At 36.2% G+C, this 24,068-nt stretch overlaps 1 protein-coding gene across 3 annotated transcripts in view; it reads left to right on the top strand.

Moving 5' to 3' along the window:
* Nucleotides 1-24,068, top strand: part of Lingo2 (leucine rich repeat and Ig domain containing 2) — a 155,475-nt gene that overhangs the window by 113,965 nt on the left and 17,442 nt on the right. The window contains exons 2-3 of one of the 3 annotated variants that reach the window (XM_036179278.1): nucleotides 19,547-19,766; nucleotides 22,623-22,803. The exons of the other annotated variants lie outside the window; for them this stretch is intronic. The gene's annotated coding sequence lies outside the window, so the exon portion shown is untranslated. The remainder of the gene's footprint in view (nucleotides 1-19,546; nucleotides 19,767-22,622; nucleotides 22,804-24,068) is intronic. 3 annotated transcript variants of the gene reach the window in all.

Raw genomic sequence — 24,068 nt, 5'->3', positions numbered from 1 at the left:
CTCTTAATGCCAAGTCTCATTATCTGTTTCATTTTAGATGTATTTCTCCCCCATTCAAAATAAAAGCAGTTGCCACTCTGGCGTATGTTTTTTTTCCTGGAAAGCACTGTGCCAGCATGAGATTGTCAAACTCTTCTGGAGCTCTGTGACCTAGGCTCCAATGTGACCGGGGAACAGCTTACACATTGCTTTAAATATTTCACTAATATTTAAATAAAATATGTTGCGTGTGCACAGAGATGAAGCTGCTGTTTATTGCAGTCACATGGCTTTTATCCCCCAATAAAGCTCACCTTATGAGGCTACACAGTCAACAGCACTCACTAGAATACTGGCATTTGTATAGAAGACTCTATGTAGTTTGTACTTATTTATAATAGTAACCCAGGAGCTTGTGGTAGCTGGGAGAAGTGCAAAAGTAAAAATTAATATTCTTTTGAGGAGATGTAAGTCACATAGACAAAAAAATTAACACTGTTAGAATTTCCTGTTTTCTAAAATAATAAATCAGTTATCCAAGTGGTGAATCTTCTTTCCAGCAATGAAGGAACCCTGGCTGTCTGGAAAGTTTAATTCTCAGGTGCTCAAATGTGAGGAGGCACCTTGAAGTACCTCCTCTTGTCATTGTTTCTGTGCTCTGTGGCTGTTGGTGTCTCTCCCTCCTGCTCTTCCACTTCTTAGCTGAGGAGAATGCAATGTAAAGTCCAGAATTTAGCATATAATCTGAGTACAATTCCATGAATACTGCATAGTTATTGAGGGATGACATCTTATGCATTTTCAGGTGTTGGCTCCCGGTTCATCCTTTTCCCATTTACACAAAAAGTCGATTGAAATAGGAGTTCTTGTTTTTGCCTTAGTGGAATCATCTCATGGGATTTCTCACAGATATTTATGTGCTTGGAACCAAACTCAGATCAGAAATATATACAGACGGTTCTCCAAAATGTCGTGGGAGTGGTCCAGCTCGATGAGTATTCCTGTCACACAAAAAACACTTTCAAGCTAGACTGTCTACTAGCACAGTTTCCCCTTAAACATAAAGGAGATAACATTCAGAAATGCACCTTCCGATGCGTTAATGAACTACTCTCTTAAAGTTTAGGCACTTCTAAGCTAAGGGTGAAATCTTTAAATAGTCCCCTTTCAGAAGAATGAGTTCAGAGGTAAACTGGATCAGAATGTAAAAGATGGAGCCAGACTGTTCTAGTGAAGAACACTCCTAAGGGCTCAGAATCAGTTACCTCATCTATAAAACAAGGACATAGCTATACTACCTCTGTGAAGTTGTGAGGAATTAGGGATAGGATACCTGAGAGGACCCAGATTTCTTCCTGGAATTTAAGCTATAGCTAATATTTCCTATTAAATATTTTTTTGTTGTTTTTTTTTTCAAGACAGGGTTTCTCTGTAGCTTTGGAGGCTGACCTGGAACTCACTTTGTAGCCCAGGCTGGCCTCGAACTAACAGAGATCCACCTGCCTCTACCTCCCGAGTGCTGGGATTACAGGCGTGCGCCACCACCACCCAGCTAAATAATTTTCTTATGTTTCATGACCTTAAAACTATAATAGGGAAAAGGAAGTTTTTACTTGTCTAGATCCAAATGAACTAGTAATTGACTTGGTCATCATGCAAGTCATGGTTCTGTTGCAAACAGAAGAAGCACTATGCTCTGAGAACATGTCATGAACCTTCCCAAGAGGCAATGTTCAGGCAGGGAAGAGTCTTTACCCAGTGTGGGAAGGCAAGCATCTCCCTCTGTGTCACTTGGTCCCACAGCCACACTTCACCTCCAAGATGGGTCTGAGGAAGGAGTAGTTCCTTCCTTGAGTCATCACATTTTACTGCCACATCTATGCAGGCTGAAATATGGCAATTCTGCAACCCATGAGCAGCAAACCACTAAGAAAATAGAAGTGTTTTATTTTTTTCTTTTTTCTTTTTTTTTTTTTTGGCAAGGGCATGGTAAACTAACTTAAGTCAACTATATACAGTTCTGTTGAAAAAAATCAACTCCTCCTTGGTACTAGAGATACTAAAGACAAACTTTGTACAACTTGGATGAACTCAAAGACAGGCAATTGAGATACTCACTTTTCCTTATCTACGGGAAAGATTTTTAAGCCTCCATTTAGTCCAGTCTTAAAATTACTTAAACAGCAATTGGGATATGAGTTTCTAAGAGACTTCTGTCCTAGTGAAATCTAAAATGTCATTAAAATGTCATAAATGTCACAATCAAGCTGTCAAAGCTAGATTTAATTATGTTTTACATTAACTTTGTGCTTTGGAAATGGTTTCAGATCCTGTCCAACTTGACCAAGACAGTTATTAATGTTCCCACTTGAAAGATAAGAAAGGCAAAGGGCAGAAATGTTAATAGACTTACCCAGAATTACTCAGTGACAGGGTGAGAGTCAGGTTAGATCCTAACCTGCCCCACTTCATAGTGTCAATGGTTCTCATATGTAATGACTATAAAGGAGATACAATCCATGATGATCTCTTCCATCTATTATATATTTCATATATAAAAACATCTCTAGTGTCCTGTTCCCCAGTGAGGAGAACAGTTCAGGCCACAAAAAAAGCAGTCATTCTCATAACTAGAGGAATCTATACATATGCCTAGGAGACTGCCAAGACAACTCTGTGAAGACTCGAAATATAGCACATGGATTCTGATTTTGCAGGTTTTATATTGGGTTTTGATGGAGCATCTTGTAAAACCCATAGGCTGTAACCCTTTTTCCTATATTGATATCTAATAGAAATATGCAATATTTATATTTTAATTTCAATGTTTAAACTCTTAAATTATACATGATTTAAAATTCAAATGAAACACAATAAGATGTAATGAAAGGCTTTTTTCTTTTTCTTTTTTTTTTTTTTTCGAGACAGGGTTTCTTTTTGTAGCTTTGAGCGTTTCCTGGATCTCACTCTGTAGACCAGGCTGGCCTTGAACTCACAAAGATCTGCCTTCCTCTGCCTCCGCAGTGCTGGGATTAAAGGTGTGTGCCACCACCGCCCAGTCAAGGCTTTTTTCCACATCTTTTCACATCTATCTAATTATCTTTCCTCAAAAAAAATTATTATTATTCCTATGGTTTATCAAATTGACGTTATCCACATGTTAGGCAATGGTATAGTAAGTATCTTTTCATATTTTGGTTAAATGCAAATTTTTTAGAACAAGTTACAAACAATCCTAATGTAGGCACTCTACACAACATCTGTTAACTCCTGAGAAAGAACACTGGACATATATACATATGTATGTATATACCATATATCATATATGTTCCTGCAGTGATATAAATAGCTCTCAAGCTTTAGAACACATAGGATTTACCTGCGCAATACTTTCAAACACAGCATTCTGGGTCTTCCTACCATGAGAAACACTTGAGGAAGTATTTCCTTTTTTCTATTTTTAAAAAAGCTTTTATTCTTTAAGAATTTCATATAATATATTTTGATCATATTCATTATCTCCTCCAGTGCTTCTCAGATCCCCTTTTCCCATACACCCAACATTGTATCCTTTTTAAAAAATATCAAGACCAATTTTAGGCCAAAATTTGGTCCATCAAGACCTATTGTGTTGTTCAATTATTATTGATGTGTGGCCTTCCACTAGAGCATGGTTGACTCACCAGAGCTAAGTTCCAACTCTCTTCTCCCAGTAGCTAATAATGAGTCAATATTCTTAAGTTCTATTCTTAGGGCTTAGCGTAATTACCTTCCTAAGTATACTATAGCTATATGGGATAGTTATTAGGAGGCAAACACTGCTCTAACCATTTGATGTGTACTAACTTGTTAAACACTATGATACTTATATGAGGTGTTGCTATCCCACTATACAATGGGAAAATTGAGATGAGTGGTCAAATAACTTATTGTCTATCACTGATGGTAAGTGATAGGACCAGCATGTAGATCTCATGCAATTCAACATCAGTCTATAAAGATTTCCAGTTCTCCACAGATAGGCAAAAAAAAAAAAAAATTACTGGCTTTCAAACCATTACCCCACTCAAATGTGAAAAGTATAACACAAAATATTTTAAACAAGATATTCTCATCTTGATGCATGCCAAAAAGTGTCCTTTTATCAGCTTTCTCCTAGATAGGTTTGAAAAAATTTCTACCTATTTTTAAAAATTTTTATAATTTGTATAAAAAAATAACATAAAGAAAAGACATAATGAATATATATAGACATAGCTACATTAAGTGCATAGGAAGGAAGTATAATATAATGTTTAAATACATAAATGTCATGTAATATTTAAATCAGTTTAAAAATATATACCTCCCCCAAATTTAGCATTATGGTAAAAAATTACAAAATTCCTTTTAGAATTTAAGATATCCAGTAAATTATTTAATGTCTATTCACCCTACTATATTTGCAATATCACATTTGAATTTATTGCTCCTATCTGAATACAACTTAGTTCCATTTCTAATGATCAATGTCTCTCATTCTTGCCTGCTCTCCCCAAACTGCCATTCCATTTTCAACCTCCGGCGAATTAACTCTTTAGCTTCCATGTGACTGAATTTATGGAGTACTGTCATTTTGCACATAGCTTATTTCAGCCTAATAATAATTCGGTTATATCTATATTATAGCAGTTGACAAGATATCATTCCTCATGTGTCAACAATTTTCTTTATCACTTGATGGACATTGGTTGTTTCCATCTCTTGCCTATGGTAAATTGTGTTGCAGTAGCATGGCAGTATAGATGCATCTTCAACATAATGATGTTAGTTGTTGGATTATTAATTTAAGGTATATATTTCTACACCAAATTTATTCATAATTTTAACCCAGAAGGGATGTTGAATTTTATTAACTATCCTTTCTGTTTTTGAGTTAATGCTATGGTTTTATCTTTCATTCTCTTACTATTGTTTCCATATATCAAAAATTCTTTGCTTCCCTGAGATGAATCCTACTTTATTATGATATAGAATAATGTAATTTGCTGTTGTAATTAGTATGCTAGTGTTTGTTGAGGACTCTACCATTAACATTCAAGCACACTTGTCAGTAGTTTTTTATTATTTATGTCTTCATCTGGCTGGGTATCAGGAAGATGCTTCCTTCACAGAATCTGCTTAGAAGAAAGTTTCTTTTCTGCTTTGTTGCGTAATTTAAGGAAAATTATTACTTTTCCTTGAAATGTTTAATAGAATTTGATAGTATAGACAGCTAGTGCTGGGATTGCCTTTGATAGGACATGTTTTATTTCTGATTGAATCCTAGTATTTATTAATCACTTCAAGTTTTCTATTTCTTCATGAATCAGTCTTGATGAGATGTATCTGTCTAGGAATGTTTTTCTATATTACAAAATTTGCTAGCATATAGTTATACATAATAATCTCTAGACTTTGTGTTTTTGGTAGACTCACTTGTTTTCTCTCCCTTCTAGTCACTGATTTTATTGACTTCAGTCCTCATTTTTTCTGTGGTTTGGATAGAGGTTCATTTATTTTGTTTATTCATCTCCGAAGAAAGAACCATCTCTTTGCCTTCATTTCTTCTTTGGCTTCTGTTTTAATTTCAATTATTTTTCTTCTCATACTTTTTCCTTCATTAATTTTTTGCTCATTTTTGTCTGACTCAGCTTGGTTCTTTGATCTTTATTACTTATGCTTATGGGTATTATACTCAAGTGTATGTAAATGTATCACGTGTGTTCAGTGCCTGTGGAGGCCAGAACAGGGGGTTAGTTCCCTGGAACTAGATTTAGCCATCATGCAGGTGCTGAAGAATGAACCTGGCAACCCCATAAGAATGGGTGTGTTCTGAATTGCTGATTCATCTCTTCAGTACTTTGAGATGTTTCCTTCTGATATTTATTTATTACTGTAAATTTCCCTCCCTACTGAATTCTGAAGATCTTGATCTGTTTAACTCCATTTTCATTTGTTTCTTCTGTTTATTTGTTTGTTTGTTTGTTTGCCAAAACAGAGTTTCTCTATAGCTTTGGAGCCCGTCCTGGAACTAGCTCTGGAGACCAGCTCTGTCTGTCTCTGCCTCCTGAGTACTGGGATTAAAGGCGTGTGCCACCACTGCCTGACCATTTGTTTCTTAATACATTGTTGTTCAAAAAGCAGCTTTTAATTCCATCCAATTTTATAACTTCCCAAGTTTTTCTTGTATTTGTTCTTGTTTTATTGCACTATATTTAGAGAAGACATTTAATATGATTCCATCCTTTTTAAATATATTGAGGCTTGTTTGTGGCCTAAGATTTTAAAAGTATACTGGGTAGGCATTGAATGGAATATTCTGTAGGTATGTTAGTTTTTGTCTGCAGTGAGACTTACCTAGCTGGGTTTTTTTTTCTTTTTTTTTTTAATTTAAGAAATTTTTTATTCATTTTACATACCAACCACAGATCCCCTCCACATCCTTCCTCCTGCTCCCCTCCAGCCTTCCCCCCACCCACCCCCCATTCCCTCCTCCAAAGAGGTAAAAGCTCTGTTTCTTTGAATTTCTATTTATTTGATCCTTCTTCTTTCCTTATACTATTCTTATGTGACAAAATCATTACACTAATACTGTATTTTGATTCTTTGCTTGTATTTTATTTTATTTATTATAAATGCTTGCTTTGTGATTGCTGTGAGGCTTGTGAAAACATCTTTTGTTTTTAACAAGCTATTTTGAAATGATAGCAGCAAGAGAAACAATTTTTCAAAACCAGTAAAAAACCTTAACACTTCAATACCTTCCTCCTTTTATTTTGATATTTTGATATCCCATTTGACATTTTCTAAATTGCCTCTCAAAGTATCAGTGTGTCTATTTTTAATAAGAATAGTTTATGCACATTATTACAAAATTATATATTCTAAATTTGTTTGTGTAGCTTGACTGTGGGTTTTGTAACTTTTCATGAATGTCTCCTAGTTAGAAAACTTCCTTTGGCATCTCTTGTAGGCTCAACCTTGTGATTATGTCTAGGGACATTTTTACCTCACTTTCATTTCCAAAGAATGTCATCTTTCAGTTGACAGTTATCTTCCCGTTAGTGCTGACAAATCTGGCCTGTGAGGGCACAGTTGAGAAGTGCACTGTCAGCCTAACTGGGACACTTTTATTTCTGTTTTTTTCTCTTGAGTCCTGACAATCTTCTTTCTTTTACCTGTGATGGGTTAGAGATGAGACATTTTGAGGCAAACTTGGATGAATTATATTTGATTGGTGAACAAATTCTTGGGTATTTGTATATTTGAGGTTTAAGAACTTTTCTATTATTTACTTGAATAAGAACTCTATTTACCCATATTCCTGTCATTCTTGGATATCAATGCACATTGGCCATTCTGCACTGTGGCAGAATTGGTTCATGGTTTCCAGTGGAAGGTATACTATATTGTCTCTCCCACCCTAAACTAATGTCTCTTCCCACATGAGAATGCTTAGAATACAGAGAGAGGTGTCATGGGCAACTATCTCCTTCCTGACTCCTTTATTATGTCTTTTCATTTTGCTGTATTACAAGAAGACACCATGTGTTTCCTCTTCTTGTTTAGCTCTCATGAAGATATTTGAGAACTGTGCAGCTTAAAGTGTCCGTGGGTTGATAATACTCCAGCAACTATTTTGATGTACCCCTTATTTTGGAAATTTCTAACTCACTCACAACTCTTCAGAAACAGTTATAAAATGAGGCCTGGCAGCATTTTAAAACCAGTTATAAGTTTGCAACAATACAGTGGGTTTGTTAAATTTTTATCCCAAAAATGTTAACTAAATTTACTTGACAATCTCACACATGTATGTACTTACTCTCACCTCCATCTTTTCCCTCCTGCCCATGGCAATTTCCCCTTTCACTACTCCCGAGCCTTCCTCCCTACAAATCCTTTTTTCATATTCATATGTTTATGGCTTTGGGTGTGTGCATGTGCATGTGTGCGTGTGTGCGTGTGTGCGTGTGTGCGTGTGCGCGTGTGCGTGTGTGCGCGTGTGTGCGTGTGCGTGTGTGCGTGCGTGTGTGTGTGTGTGTGTTTCCCAAGAGTTAAAACAGGGGACAACTGTGTGACCATGAGTTTGAAATGAGGTGGTGGAGACTGACTGACAAATCAATATATAGAGACATGAAAATCCTGCACAGTAAAGTACAGCTGCTTTGAGTTTGTAGTTTTGCAATGTCTGTGCCATGCCTAGAATACAACATTCCACAGTTCTTCTCCCTATCTTCTAGCTCTTAAATTCTTTCTACTCCTTCTTCAGCAATGTTTCCTAAGCCTTAGAGAAGTAGTTTTAATGTTGTGTTCATTATTGGCACCTCAGATAGCATTTACACAAAGAACCTTGGACAGTCATGAATCTCTACATTTGCATTCACCTCTGTTCAGTGCAAAGAAGGGTTTCTTTTAGTAAGGATTAGAGTAGCAGTTGTCTTTGGATACACACATACATATTTAGAAGGCAATTTATTAAATGTCAGCTTAGATAAACAATAGTAGTTATTTACCCAGCCCCTAGGACATACAACCTCCCTGAGCATGGGGTTTTGATTACATTTACAGACCAAGCATGGATTTGTTACTGTGAAGCTGGCCTCATATTCAATAAGAAAATGATCAGTTATCCTGTTCTTATCATGTCACTATTCCGTAGGTGAGCATATCTTGCCTGGACAGTTAGTACTTTTGTTCATAGGGTGAAGAGCTGAATAAAGCCATTGATGTCTTTTTCTCTCAGCATGCTAGTATCACCTGTGATACTATCTAGGCATTAGAAAGTTCCTAGCTTGATTTCTATATATTTTACAATTTTGGTGTATTGTAAAGCTTTTAAATATAGTTTTAGTCAACATATAAAGCATTACCATAGTATATGTGGATCTACTTAATTCAAAGGAGAAAAGTACAGTTACTATGTGGACTGGACCTTACTTGTATCAGTTGTGGAAGGGTAAATGGTTAATTTTACACAAGTTTTATAAATATGTTGATATAAATGCAGGCAAAACTTGGTTATGGTAAAAGTAGTGTCAATTAAATCATGAAAATTTTAGCAAAGCATATGAAGTAGGACATTCTCAGACCTTTGCAGTGCTGGGCATTTATCATTTACCAGCCTACCATTACTTCAGTAGGACTCGACACCCCAAATAATTAAATACATTCTCCCTAGCATGAACTTATAAAATGATAGATATTTTAAATAGTGCATTACTAAAACTGGTACATTGAACAAAGTGCTAATCAGACTTCTTAGCTTCAACCATTTTGCAGTAACCTAAAAAAAAAATAGATATTACAGTTTTCTCTTACCCCTTGCCACTAAGTTCCTAAACCATCATTTCTACAAAGATCTCAGAGGTAAACACATGCAAAGGAAGGACAGCACTAGTTCCTCTCTCTGATGGTCCTCCAGTATACATCAGAAGTCTAGATTTCTGATCACTTCTCTGGCAACAGAATGAACAACCTGAAGTGTGCTCATGAAAAGAAAGTTTGATTAGTTAGCTTAGTTTATTTAAATCTCCCATATTTGATCTTGTAGCAAGTGTTTCCTAGTTTCAAACATAATTTTTTAATTTTCTGGAACAAGTTGGCTTTGAATTTCCCCAATTAGGTTGAAGTCATTCTTATTGATTCTTTATGTAAGATGACAAGTAAGAAAATCCCCACTTTAGTGATGAATACATTGTTGTATTTTTTAAATGAAAATACTGTGAAAGACATTTAATCACCGCCTACTCTCTGTTTTTCTGAATGTTAATGGTCAGAGCTTTCACTTGACAATCAGAAAAAAATACTACTTTTGACCTTGGAATTATGTTCTTTTATTTTTTAATTAAACTATACCTATATTATTTCCTCTCTGTATTTCCCCCTCCAACCCTTCCCTGCTCCTACCTTCAATCCTCTGAAATTTGTGTCCTCTTTTTCATATATACATGATCACACACACACACACACACACACACACTTACACAGTCATAACCTACTCAGTCTGTTTAGTGTTACTTGAATGTATACGATTTCAGGGATGTCCATTTGGTACTAAATAATCAGTTAGGGAGCTCATGCCTAGGAAAGACTATTCTCCCTCTTTGTGCATTTTTTAGTTGTCTGTAGCTCTTTGTCTGAGGATGGGTCCATGTAAGATCGACCCCTTCCATGCTATCATCTTGTATTTCTTCAGGTCTTGTTTAGACAGCCATGTTGTTATCATATCATAGGTGAAGCTTCATTGCCATTGTAGGAGATATAGTCTTCACAGTAGATTTATTGGTCCTCTGGGCCTTACATGCTTTCCAGCTTCTCTTCCATGATATTCCCTGAATCATGGGTGTAGAATTTGTATTGTAGAGTATCAACTGGGACTAAGAAGCCTGCAACCACCTGTACTTTTAATTTTGATATGTTATGGTTTTCTGTGATGGTCTTCATCTGTTGCAAAAAGAGGTATATTTAATGGGGTGAGAGCTACATTTATCTATGGGTATAAAGGTAAATATTTAGAATACCATTGGGAATTCTTAGCCACTTTTATTCATTCTTTTTGAAAACTGTCTGTTCTGATCTGTAGCCCATTTTTGAATGGGTCATTTGGGTTTTTGACTCATTTCTTGATTTTGTTATATATTCTGAATATTAATCCTATATCAGGTATACAGCTGGCAAAAATTCTTATTCCATGGGCTTTCTCTTCATTCAGTTATCAGTTTCTAAAGTTGTGCAGAAACTTTTTAGTTTTGTGAGGTCCCACTTGTCAATTATTGGCCTTAATTCCAGGGGAAATGGAGTCGTGTTCATGAAGTCCTTTCCTATACCTATAATGCTGAGAGTTAGTATACATTCAAGTAACACTAAGCAGAGAATGTTTTCTTCTAGCAGTTTCAGTGTTTCAGATTTCACATTTAGATTTTTGATCTATTTGGAGTCAGATTTTTTTTTGTGTGTGTGCAAGGTGATAGATGTGGGTATGATTTCATTCTCCTACATGTGGGCATCCAGTTTTCTCTGCATATCTTTTCTCTGAGGTATGTTTTTGGCATCTTTATCAAATATCAGATGGTCTTAGTTATGTGAATTCATGTTTGGGTCTTCTACTCTGTTCCATTGGTCACCTTGTATGTTTTTATGCTATGCCATGCTTGTATTTTTTACTATGGCTCTGTGATATATCTTCAAGTCTAGAATGATAATCTTTCCATCAACTTTCTTTTGCTCTCTATTACTTTGGTTATCCAGGGTCCTTTATCCTTTTAGAATAGTTTTTTTTTTCATTTCTATGATGAACAAAATGGGGATTTTGATGCATTGAATCTGTAAATTGACTTTGGTAGAATGGTTATTTTCATAATATTAATTCTACCAATCCATGAGAACATGTGATGTCTTTCCATTTTCTAGTATCTTTTTCAACCTCTTTTTAAAGATATTTAGAGTTTTCCTTGCAGCAGTCTTTTACGTCCTTGATTAAGTTTATTCCTAGAAATTTTATTTTCTTTGATAATTGGAATATGTCCATGATCTCTTGTTCTGTGCTTTTGTATCAGTGTGCAGAAAAGCTGTTGATTCTTATAAATTGATTCTGTACCCTGCCACTTTTCTGAAATTGTATTTCTAGAAGGTTTCTGGTAGAATTTTGGGATCTATTATGTATAATATCAGATCATCTGCAAACACAGATAATTTGACTTCTTTACCTGTTTGTATCACTTTAATTTCACTTCACTTGCCTTGTTATTCCAGGTAGTTCTTTGAGCACAATATTGAAAATGAGTGGGGAACACTTCTTCCTGAGAGTTCTGAATACTATAATCACTGAGTAAAAGCTCATAGGTCCAAGTGGTGATATGTACAGCATGGTATAGACTGTTAAAAGTTCTTCAAAGAACCTCCCAAACAAAAGGACCCACAGGCCCATTTCCCACATTTCTATTATTATTCTCAACCATCCCAACACTCAGTACTCAAAAGCTCTCAGACAGCATCCTACAAAGTTCTTGCTATGATTATTTTTTTCCTCATATATTTATTTCTCAGAACTGCAAAGATATAGCAGTTGTAAGACCCAAACTTCTAAGGGGAGTTTAGATGCAAATAGAGGTTAATTTACACAATACTGGTTGCACAGGGGTCTTTCCCACAATAGAAATAAATCATCTAATACACTCAAAGGAGTAGAGGTGAGACCCAGACAAGATAGTCCAGGAACAAGTGTCCTAAATTCAGAACCCAGAGCTGAAATCCCCTGTTCTAAGATGTCAAATGAAAGGCCTTGAGCTGAAATTATTTTCCTCAGTCCCAAGAGAAGTGGAGAGTTCCCACTCATCACCAGGGACTGCAACTGGAAACAAGCTCCCCACTGAAAAACCCGTGCTACAGCATGTGACCTTTAGTCTTTCAGCAACACTGTCGTAGTTCCTAAATATATATTCCCAAAGATGTTGAAATACTTCACTTTAACCAATGCCATCTAGTACAGAGATATGGGAGAATGATTGGCCATGTTCCAAACCAGAATTCATCACTTACTTTTTATGTAATGCCATTTTTACTTGCTCAGGGGTCCATTTATACTATTCTCTAGAATTTAAGTGACAAGGGAAGCGTTCTTTCAATATGTTTTACCTGTTCTATGTGCCTGTAATCTGATATTGCCATAGGAATGTAACACACACACACACACACACACACACACACACCATCAGATCTTCATGATGATGCACTCCAGCCCTCAAATGTTTTAGAGATCCAACTCTTCCAGCCTTTTTCATCATCCAGAGTTTCTACCTTCTGCCCCATGTTAGAAAAGTGGTCCATTCATCTCCTGAGTTGTAAATAAGCAAAGGAGCTTCTGCATTTTTCCTTGGATCTCATAAAATACAAGACTTTCATCTGATTCTTCAAGATTACCCCTGGGTACCCTAGTGTACCCATTATTTCAGGCCAGCACTAGCATTTCTGGAAGGTATTACATTACCCAGGCTTCCTCAGAGAAGTAGAAATGATAGCAGATAGAAAAATTGGGGGAGAGGAGATATTGAGACTTTTTTTAATTTTTATTTTGTCAGAGTTGGTTTATGTGATTTTGGAAAATGGGAACTCTCTGCTATCTACAAGATGGAGTCCAAAGAAAGCCAATGATATAATTTAGTCTCAGTCTTGATACCTAAGAACCAAGGTATCCAAGAGCAGAAGATAGTCACCTGTAGCACAAATTGTTAGAAGGTCTCATTAATAAAAACAAACGTGGAGCCAGGTATTGGGGTAAACACACGCTGAAAGGTCAAAGAAGCAGAACAAGCCACAGACAGCTACCTCACCTTGCCAACTTCTCAGCCGATCCTGTGTCCTCAAACTGGAAGCCTCTGAGTCCTCATCTGAATGGATTTCAGCTGAATTGCTGCTCAAAGCCTAAAAGCTTAAAAAGACTAAAAGCCTGTTCTGCTTCTCTGACCTTTCAGCATTCACCCCAGCACCTGTCTCTGGGTTTGTTTTTGTTAATAAGACCTTCTAACAATTCCTGCTACAATTACTACTGAACAGAGAAAATGTAATGATCTCTCCCAGTCTTTTTGTCTTGATGCTCTCAACCAACTGATTGATTCCCACCCATACTGGAGAGTGGAGCTTCTTGACTCAGTCTATGAATTAAAATGCCAACCCCACAGAAACAGCCAGAAACAGTTTTACAAACTACCTTGACATCCTACAGTAAAGTTTAGCTGACATAAAATTGACCATCATAGTGTCCTCTGTGGGCACTGATCAAAATGAGACACCAACCCAGAAGAACCAAGGAAGAACATCCTGGCTAGGAAAAAAAAAAAGATTTTATCCCTCCTATGAGCCCCCAGGTTGGTCTGTATAAAATATCTATAAAGCCCCACTTGTGAAAAATAAGAGAAGTTTAAAAAAAAGAGGAGTTATTCTTTAAATCGCCCCCACTGTAGATTTGAGATCGCTGCTAGTGATGTTGTGCTAAACCCAAACCACAAGCTTTAGCTGCTATAGGAATTTGTGCTGTCCAGGTGCTTCACTCTGGAGTGGTTACTGTTTCTGCCAAATAGGTTGTTAGTAAACCTCTAAGACAGGAACAGGAGAGCTAGAATAAGGACAGTACACTGTTCTTTGTTAAACAAAGTTGCAGAAACTATAACTTTCTTTTATCCCAGGTTTCTACTCTTAGATAATTTTATCTAATTAACATCTATTTGTCACTCATTTGCACAGTAATCAGCTTTAGATTACCGGAAGCCAGCTGCTGATGCTGAGAAGTACTGCAAAATTGAATTCATACAATAAATCCTTAGATGCCCTCACCACTGCCTAAACCAAAAGAAAGGAAGTTTTTTTGTTTGGTTGGTTTTTAGTTTTCTGTTTGTTGCTTATTTGTTTGTTTTCTTCCTCCTTCTTTATCTGTATCTTCCATACCATTTATGACCTGATTCAATTTTATGACCTAATATGGAAGTCATAAATAGGGCTTAAAATTACATAAACAAATATGAGCACAAACATTAAGTTTCCCATCTTACATGATAATTGTCCAGTATTTTAATTTTCTTTCAAGAAATAGTCTTGAAGACTATATATATACTACCTGTAACTTTTTTGGTAGAGAGCTTTATCCCCCAAGAAAAGAATAGCCTGATTTGGACTTCCATATTCCTTGAGTGATAGATTTGTGATACGTGGTGAGACAAATACAAACCTGCCTTTTGCCTAATTTAGTATCTAATTCTTTCACATTTCTGATTATTTCTAATTATTTTTTCAGATGCAGTTTATAGGGTCAGTCATATTTGGGCCACCTTCTTTGAATTAAGAGTCAAAGATAGGATTAGAAGTCGGGAGGATAGGAGCAATGGAGGGTAAAGGGAAGAGGTGGAAACTGAAGAGAGTTACAGAGGGAAGACAAAGAGAGGAGGTGGCGGAGAAGAAAGGACCGGCATTTTGCATAATTTACAGAGCATTACAAAAATAGTTACAGGGTGTAGCTACAAAACTTCAGTGCGACTTTGCTAGTTTCAGTGAAAATAGGAGAGAACAGAGTTTTGCTAGTGCCTTTTCTATCTTAGTTGCATCATATACTAGAATGCACTTTTCTCTCAGAACAAGTATTTCAGAGATATAGATATATCTCTGTATCTCATAAAGAACAAAGTTATAGGATCCCACACACATTTGACTAACAAGATATTATTGGCTAAAGAAACAGAAGTTAGGCCTACATATGGCAGACCCAAACTGTCCTGGTCCCTTTCTATGCTGTCCCATTCTCATGGTTGCATTTTTTTAATCTATGGAATATCATTATGTTGGGATAGCCAGCTGCTGACTCTAAATCTTTGACCATGAGTTCAGCTGACCATAGCATCATGGATACAAAAAGTAGTCTACTGTACAAAAGTTCTTACACTGAGAATTCAGAGAAAGGATTGAAAATCAAGGGTAATAAATCCTGGGGCATTAAGAGAAGCCATTGAACATTACTCTTCCCACAGCAAAAATGGCACACAGAAATCAGTGTTGTTTACCCTTCATTCAAACATGAACCCCTCACTCCTGTCTTCCAGCTGTAAAGATGATTCACCCTCCACAACAAACAGCAGAATCTGCTGGACTCCAGTCTTACACCTCAAGTTTCATGTCAAAATCTTTAACAAAATCTAGTTTAATTAGCATCAAATATATATTTTTTCTTTTATACCATGTGTATGTTTTCTTTTTAAAAATTTATTATATTTATGTTTTAATTTTACACATCAGCCATGAGTTTCCCTCCCCAACCCTCCCCTCCTTTCTCATCTCCTCCAGGGCCAAGACTCCCCTGGGGATTCATTTAAACCTGGTGGATTCAGTACAGGCAGGTCCAGTCCCCTCCTTCCAGGCTGAGCATACCACCCTGAACGCACCAGATCTCATCAAATATATTTTTGTTCACATTTATGTTGAAAGTATCAAGTGGTTTTAAAAGCAATATCCAGAAGAAGAATATTTACACAACTCTGCTGCACTTCCCCCCCCCAAAAAAAAATAAATAAATAAACAGCCTAGGACTGTCACAGAAAAGGTCTGTCTGCCTCAAGATAATGGCCACATTCTCTCCTTTGGCTCATCGTTTATATGAATAGTGTCACAGTCTGTATGCTATAACATTCAGTCATTGTACTTGTAGAAGACATAGCTCACCAGAAGAGATAAAACTCCCTCACATCCTGAATTTTTCCATACTATGAACATGATACCAATGCAATACTGTGAGCTTAATGGAATTAAAACTGATCAGTTATGCTGTATACCAGCAGTTCTCAACCTGTGGGTCATGAGTCCTTTGGGAGTTGAATGACCTTTTCATAGGGGTCATCAAAGACCATCAGAAAACACAGACATTTACATTATGATTCATAACAGTAGCAAAATTACAGTTATGAAGTAGCAATGAAAATAATTTTATGGTTGGGGATCAAGACAACATGAGGAACTGTATTAAGGGGTTGCAGCATTAGAAAGGTTGAGAACCACCGCTATAAATGTCTGTCTAATCTACAGAATATAGTAAGAGCACTGTTTCTTCTTTGCTATAGCACATCTGTATGTTTTTCAAAGGTAGGAGAAGTTCAGCTAAGTCAATGAAAAACGTAGGCTGTTTAGAACTGTAGCTCTGCCTTTGACCTGAATGGCCTTCAACTGGTTAGCCTGATCTCCTGATATTCAACTACATGTTCTGTTAGGAAATGAGAATAATAAGGATCCAGGTTTTAGTCTCATTTTCTATGATTTATTGTGGTATGATCTTGTAAAATAAATGTAACTCAGCCACCCGGCTTTCCCATTGGTAAAGTGGCAATGAGAACGGTTCCAACACTGGGAAGTTGTGTAAAAAGACAGAACCAAGGAAAGGCATACTAGGTAGCCATGCCATGTTTTCATTATCATCATTCTGAAATTTTATGAATCCTGTGATTTGTGCCAGAAATTGTTGGTTAATACTAGTTTTTTGTTTTTTGTTTTTCCTGACCAGATAGTTAGACATTAACAGGCCCCATTTAAAATAACAATTTTCTTATCTGGTAACTAAATCAAATCTTTACCTGGTTTTAAATATTCAAGTGAAGATTTCACATAAACATAACCTATGAATTACATGTTTAATGTGATCAAGTTACAATCTCAGAAGACATTGTTTCCTACAAAATGGTGGTAAATTGCCAGGATTCATTTCTGTGTTTAAGCTGTTTGATGCAGTCTCCAAGCTCTTTCAGACTGTATCTCATTTTCACCTCCATTTTGAATCATAAAAATCTGTTTGCTGAGCTATTTATTGGTTTTTCTTTAAAGACAATTTATCCAGATGGGGATAATTAGCATGTATGTTGAATGAAGGTAAACATAATATTCAAGATAATCTGAATCACCATGATTCCAGAAATGTTTACCCAAATATAAATAAACTTTCAATTATACATACTTTTCTTCCTTCTTTTCATTATTTGTGTATTATATATATGTATATACATATACACATATGTATATTTGTATATGTGATATATATTCATATATATTTGTATATAAATTATACATATGAATTAAACTCCTCAGTCATATGTATATTTTCAACCTAAATAAATAAATCAGGTCATCAATCCAAATATGGATCCTCTGTTAACTCATTAGGAATGACTTATTCAAGACAGAGTACTTGTAATTGCGCTATCTACAGCAATTTATTCCTAGCAAGTGAATAAATGCCAAAACCATATCAAAAAGGGAGTGTGTTTGAGAGATGAGTTGGGAATAGTACAAAGCTGTGCAAGCAGAAAGAATGAGGGAAAGTCTCCATTCTAGCATTTGTTAAATATTTGACCCTTCAAAATTGCCCATTCTATCTTGATTTATTTACCAAAATAAATAAAGGGCACTAGTTATACAAGCCATTGGTGTCTTCCATACCACTAAGGTGTTCCCACCAGGAGAAATGAGTGCAATGTGGTACTCTGAGTTTTAGGTACAGAGTACTTAACTTGGTAACAATCCTTGAGGACATACTCAACTCTTTTAAGTTTACTGTTAATCTGCTGATTGTAATAAGGAAAATAACACAATTTTAATACTTCTCTAGCCTTGAAATTTTTTCAAGAGAGCAAATCTCTGGTTTAAAGTCTTGAAAGATAAATTTTAGATACACTATATGTCTGTTTCTCAAATGTCTCCCGGGTTGAATTATAATTTTTATACTATTTACTAAGTGATTTTTGTAAAAATACATAGTAAACAATGGAGGTGGTAGATTAGACAAAAACTCATGACATCAGTAGAAAACATCTGGCATTAGGAAACATTGTGCACTGATCATTGTTACCTTGGGAGACAATTGCTACTAAACTTGTATAAGGTTCTTGTTAAGGGCAAGAACAGTCCCACTTTTCTTTCTTCCTGTGAGACTCAAAATATTGATGGGGGTGTGGAGTTTCTGCACAGATCAGCTACCTGAAGACTATGAACAATTCTCTTTGTAGCATTCTGACTTCAGCCATTTACTTCCTGTTGACTTACCACTCTATACTTAAAGTTATGGGGTGCCACTGTTTAGAACTACAATTATAAGATGACACAGTAGAACTAATAAACCATGTGTACAAAAACACATACAAAAGGAAACCTTAAAATAGATTGAACTTAAAGAACATTAACAGAGAAAATAGAAATAGCAACCAAAACACAAACTTATTTTCCATCCTAACCCGATAATGTTGCCAATTAACTGGGTAAAGACATGGCACATAATATCTATATACTATATAACATCTATATGCTGCTTATCTCTACAGAAGTTTCTGTGATCATAGTTTTGTTCCTATTGATTTTTCAAAAGCATGTGGTGAAATCTATGATCACTGAAAACATTTACTTTGTCTTTTTTTACTGTTTTAAGACCGTGTCTTACTATGCAGCCCAGGTTAGCCTTAAACTCAACATCCTATCTCAGTCTCTGAAGGGCTGGGTCTGCATTCCTAATTCCTCATGCCTGATCCTGGGAAAAGAATTGATAGACTGAATATACACTACTGTACCTCACATCTGGTGTACTCTTACCAATCTTTGATTTATGAGTAGTTTTCCTTAATTATATTAAGCATAGCAATATAAATGCATTTCTTTATTTTCATTTAGAAGAATCTGAACTTTTTCCATAAACTTCTCCTGTAGTCATTATTTTAGTTCTAGTATAAAGAACAAAGAGAATAATCATAAACATAGTTATTTTTACAGGGCATACATTAGGTTCACAATAATTCAATATATCTGACACTGTAACAAAGTGTATCTTTGCTTATAGTTATAATTGATTTAAATTTAGGAAAAACATTTAATATCATTAACTTATCATTAGAGTTTTCCTACAGACCATAAGCTATTTGTGAATGTGAATTACATCTACACTGCACTGTGTTCCCAGCTCTGTCTTGCACTAGATATTACCCAGGATATGCTTACTGAGTTCCGGTAAATATTGTACTCCCTTCCCTGACAGCCTTCCAGGGCCCAGATTGCCGGCAAGAACCTTCTGCTAAGCGGTACCCCCAGCTTCGGGTTCTGCTATTGGAATTCATGCAGTAAACTGACAACTCCCAGTTGGGAAAATAAATAGAAGTTCCAAAGTATCTCTTGAAGTTGAGTGAGGAAGGACAAGTTGAGGATGTCAAGAACTGCATGTTCCTCCATAGCTTTATGGATGCAGTGTTTTCTAAAAGGTTGGCTTTTTCCTTCTTTGTCTCATCCACTATAAAAATCATAGAGTTGCTATGAATATGAGATAAGAATAGACCATTTGTCATGTTCTATGCCATCATGCTGACAGGAAACTTACTTCCTTTTCTCCCTATCCAATGATTCCTATCATTCACAACTATTAAAAGAATATGTCTTTCTCTTTTGTGTGACATTAGTGTATCTTCAGAAGAACTGACAAGCAGTTCAGGCTATCTCTTGGGGATTCTTTGTGTGTATTTTTAAGCATTGGGATTTGTGGCATCATTTCTTGTGCTCCAGTTTAGTTCATATTTAGAGCACATAAGCCATCATGACTAACAAAGGGCTTCATTCTTCAAACCAAGATTTTCCTGCAGTGCTAAAGTTACTGAGGGTAAAATCTGCTTTCTCACCTATTTAGAAAAATAACAATAAAAAGATAGAAATAGAATAGGTACACCAATAGGAATTTTACATTTAGTACTCACTCTAACAAAGATGGCTACATCAATAAACAACCAAGGTTGAACCTTACTGTCCTAAAATGTGCTTGCATCTCCAATGTGTGAAAAATAAGGAAAAACTAGATACAAAGTTAAATTAGTGATATTTTTAGACAAAATGGCTGTTTCCAGATGTTTAAGGCCATTCTAGAATAATATAAACATACAAGCACAAAACAGTGCACACAAAGTAAGTCAATAGGGAAATCAGTTGCCACTTCCTCTACTCATTTTTCCTAATGATCACATGTGTACTGGAAATTTCCATGCCTCCATTGCAACTCTGTGCCTACTTGCCTAAGCTATGACAAATAGGGTGTGGTCATCAAATCTCATTCGTAGGAACCTTGGGTTGTCTTCCCTTTTCAAATAAGGACTTAGAAGAGGAAGGAGCCAGAAGAGAGTCCAAATCCTTCAACGACTTCAAGGAGCAGAAATAAGAAACTTCTACAGGTTAAGACACTAAGATTCCAGGGCTCACTGGACACAGAAGATGGGACAAATTTCTGTTTGTTTCATTTCCAGAGTGGCCCAGAAGGAGTTTAAAGCAGCTATCTTATCTTAACAGCTTTTAACAAGAATGAAACTAAAATGTCCGAGTGCTTTCAGCACTGACTAATTAAATCAGGTGATCTCCAGAGAGCTGTTCCTTTGTTCGTGAGGATCCACACTTCAAAGGGTCCAGTTCTTCATGGAACAGTAGCTGAAACTCAGGAATCTAAAAGAAAAACTGCCTAATAGGATTCTCTTCCATGTGATCTCACTTCCTCAAGTAAATTTTAAAAACCCTCTCAAGGAGCAGCCACCCTCTGTGGCCAGCCACACACGATTGGCTGGCGTGTTTCCTAAGACCAATCAGCCAGCAGAAGCAGTCAAACATTCTTACCTTCTCTCCAAATAAGCAGTGGTACCCATCTCAGAGCTTTTGACTGACCTCAGAAAAATATAACTAATTTCTTAGGAGAAAAAAAAATTGCCATAGGTTCTGCTTACTTTAATCTGTATTAAGTAGGTAACCATTTATATCAATAAAGAATTTGAATGCATTAAGATATTTTGTGTCTGACACATTTACAACTTTTCCCTTTACTTTAGCTTCACTGTCACATCATATTTTCACATTATTGCTGTAGGGCTGTAACTATGACTCCACTGTGAAGGAGTAAGAAAACGGAAAATAAGACAGTGTTAAGATGTAGGCAGATCACTACGCTATGCCATGATTAATTACTGCCATTTAGTTTGTGGGCAGTTTGAATCACACTTATGAGGCTACTAATCATTTCAGGCTGATCACCTTTTGATTAGTAATATTAATTTTAATGGGAGGTAAACCTTAAATTAGACAGCCTCACTTTCATCTTTAAAGGCCTTAAGTAGAATAGGCATAACTCTATGTCCAAGTATCTCTCTATGTAGGCCAAAAGGAGATTTGAAACTATTGGAGAGGAGCAATAATTTGCACTTCAAAGAGATCAAAATAGACACCAGAACAGGATACTCTCCCACTGCAGAGGAAAGATTAAATGAAAACTATTAATTAATGGTTTAGGACAATCTTTGTTAACTGTTAGTCAACTGAATACAAGATGAACTCATGTTTTGAAACAGATTTATCTTTTTTATGGTCATAGAAAAAGCAGAACACAGCCCAGAGGGAGTTGAGAAAATTGTGTGTGTTCCTATTTTTAAGAAGAATTATTATAGTAATATAATAACTATATACAGTGACATACTCCTGTTCTCTCAGCACTACAGAGGCATAGACAGGCAATTAGAGGTTCAAGGCCATTCTTGGCCATGTAAGTCCCTATCTTAAAACCAATAAAAGAAAGCATACAGATAGAGAGATGGACTATAGGCTATTGCTATAAAAATGTTTATAGCAATTTATGAAAAAAAGAACAAGGAATATATATAGAATTTAAAAGCTCAAAGTATCCAGGCCCCAAAAAATAAATAAGCAAAATATAAACAGCAACAATAACAAAAGAAAAACCTCAGGTCTCAAGAAATAGGGGATAGGAACACTTTCTCCAGTACTGAGGCTGCCACCTTAGAGGAATGAGACATCAGCAAAAAGGACGATTTCACCTGTAAAATCATGAGATAAGTTGGAAAGGGATGATGTGGAGTCTTTAATAGCTTTCCCCTGCAGCTACAAATGTATCACACCTTTTACCTCTGCTGGAAAATCCGCAAAACAAATATCAAGTAGGTATCTCCCTGTGGCAGAGTATTGGGATTGGTTTTGTATTTCCAGGGCCCTCTTTCAGTGAGAGTGCATTTTCCCCATGTCCTAAATGCAGCATGCATGAGAAAGTTAGCATGATAGTGGTCTCCTGTCTTTCGCAGCCTAGGAGAGAACTTGAAGCTTAGCATGGAATATCCCCAGAGACTGTGGAATGACTGATGACTCAACCTCCAGGTCAAAGGAGGCTATATATGAGAGACACCCTTTGACTGGAGATACAAAAAAGGAGTCAACTTTCAAACTATCCATTCCAGAAAACACTAACTGCTCAGATGTTTGAAGGTCAGTAAGAACTGTTCTAATCTGCGGGCCTCTCCTAGACAAACAATCAAAGGGACCTAAGGGACAAAACATGGATACTATCTGATGACATGTCCAGCACTAATTTTATATTCATTTACTATCAATTCATATATACTTTATCATAGTAAATCAGCAGCAGCTCATCTGCAAACAGATGAATTTGCATTACCTTAGAGTCAAATGATAACTTCTGAATACCTAATAGTCATTATTCGAGTAACTATACATCCTGAACTACCTTCAGTTATTTGCAGAATCAGTGCTGAATAAGGTTTCCCCTCCTGCATGAGCCCTGAGTACCTTTGATCATCACCCTTTATGCTTGACATTAACCATTATTTTATAACACAGAGCACATTAGATGATCTACCAATCTGACTTCATAATGGCAATCATCTTTTCTCCAAGTTTCAGTATCAAAACTGTATCTCTCCCAACTAAAACCAAATACAGGAGTAGAGGTGGAAATACAATGCTTTGTATACTCTCTGGAGATTATGTAGAAGGATAAACTGTTTCCTGTCAGGTCTGAGACTTTGCGCTTTAATCTCAAATTCACTTGGTTCCTTTCAAGAATGTATGTAACCCTACTGAGTTTTAAGATTTGCACACTAAACTTAGTTTTCTGGGTTTGGGGTTTGTTTGTTTCTTTGTCTGTTTCAAATCCTTCATACAAGTTTCCAGATTTTCTATTATCTGAGATTTATGACTGGTAATTTTAGACAGCTGGAATGTTTAAGTTTGTTTTATGACCCCAGATTAATTTGGTGCACCCTTTTTCATCAAATCTTTTGCTACCCTCTCTTCACTATCTCATTCCCTTCACTACCCAGTCCCTTCTCCATTTCAGAAATAGCTTTTCTCCTTTCCTCATTCCCACTGGAAGCCTCTGTGTCCTCATTCAAATGGATCTCAGCTGAACTGCTGCTCAAAAGCCTAAAAGCTTAAAAGCCTCTAGTTCCTGGTTTTCATACCTTATATACCTTTCTGCTTCTTGCCATCACTTCCTGGGATTAAAGGCATGTGTCACCATGCCTGGATGTTTCCAGTGTGACTTTGAACTCACAGAGATCCAATTGGATCTCTGTCTCCAGAATGTTAGGATTAAAGGTGTGTGAGTGCCACCATTTTCTGGCCTCTATATCTGCCTAGTGGCCGTTCTGTTCTCTGACCACAGATAAGTTTATTAGGGTGCACAATATATTTGGGGGACACAATATCACCACAGGAGAAAACACAATCAT

The sequence above is a fragment of the Onychomys torridus genome, chromosome 2 (genome assembly GCF_903995425.1).
Source record: "Onychomys torridus chromosome 2, mOncTor1.1, whole genome shotgun sequence".
NCBI classification, from domain to species: domain Eukaryota; kingdom Metazoa; phylum Chordata; class Mammalia; order Rodentia; family Cricetidae; genus Onychomys; species Onychomys torridus.
Note: the sequence above shows the minus strand (reverse complement) of the source record. Positions and strands in the feature narration are given on the sequence as shown.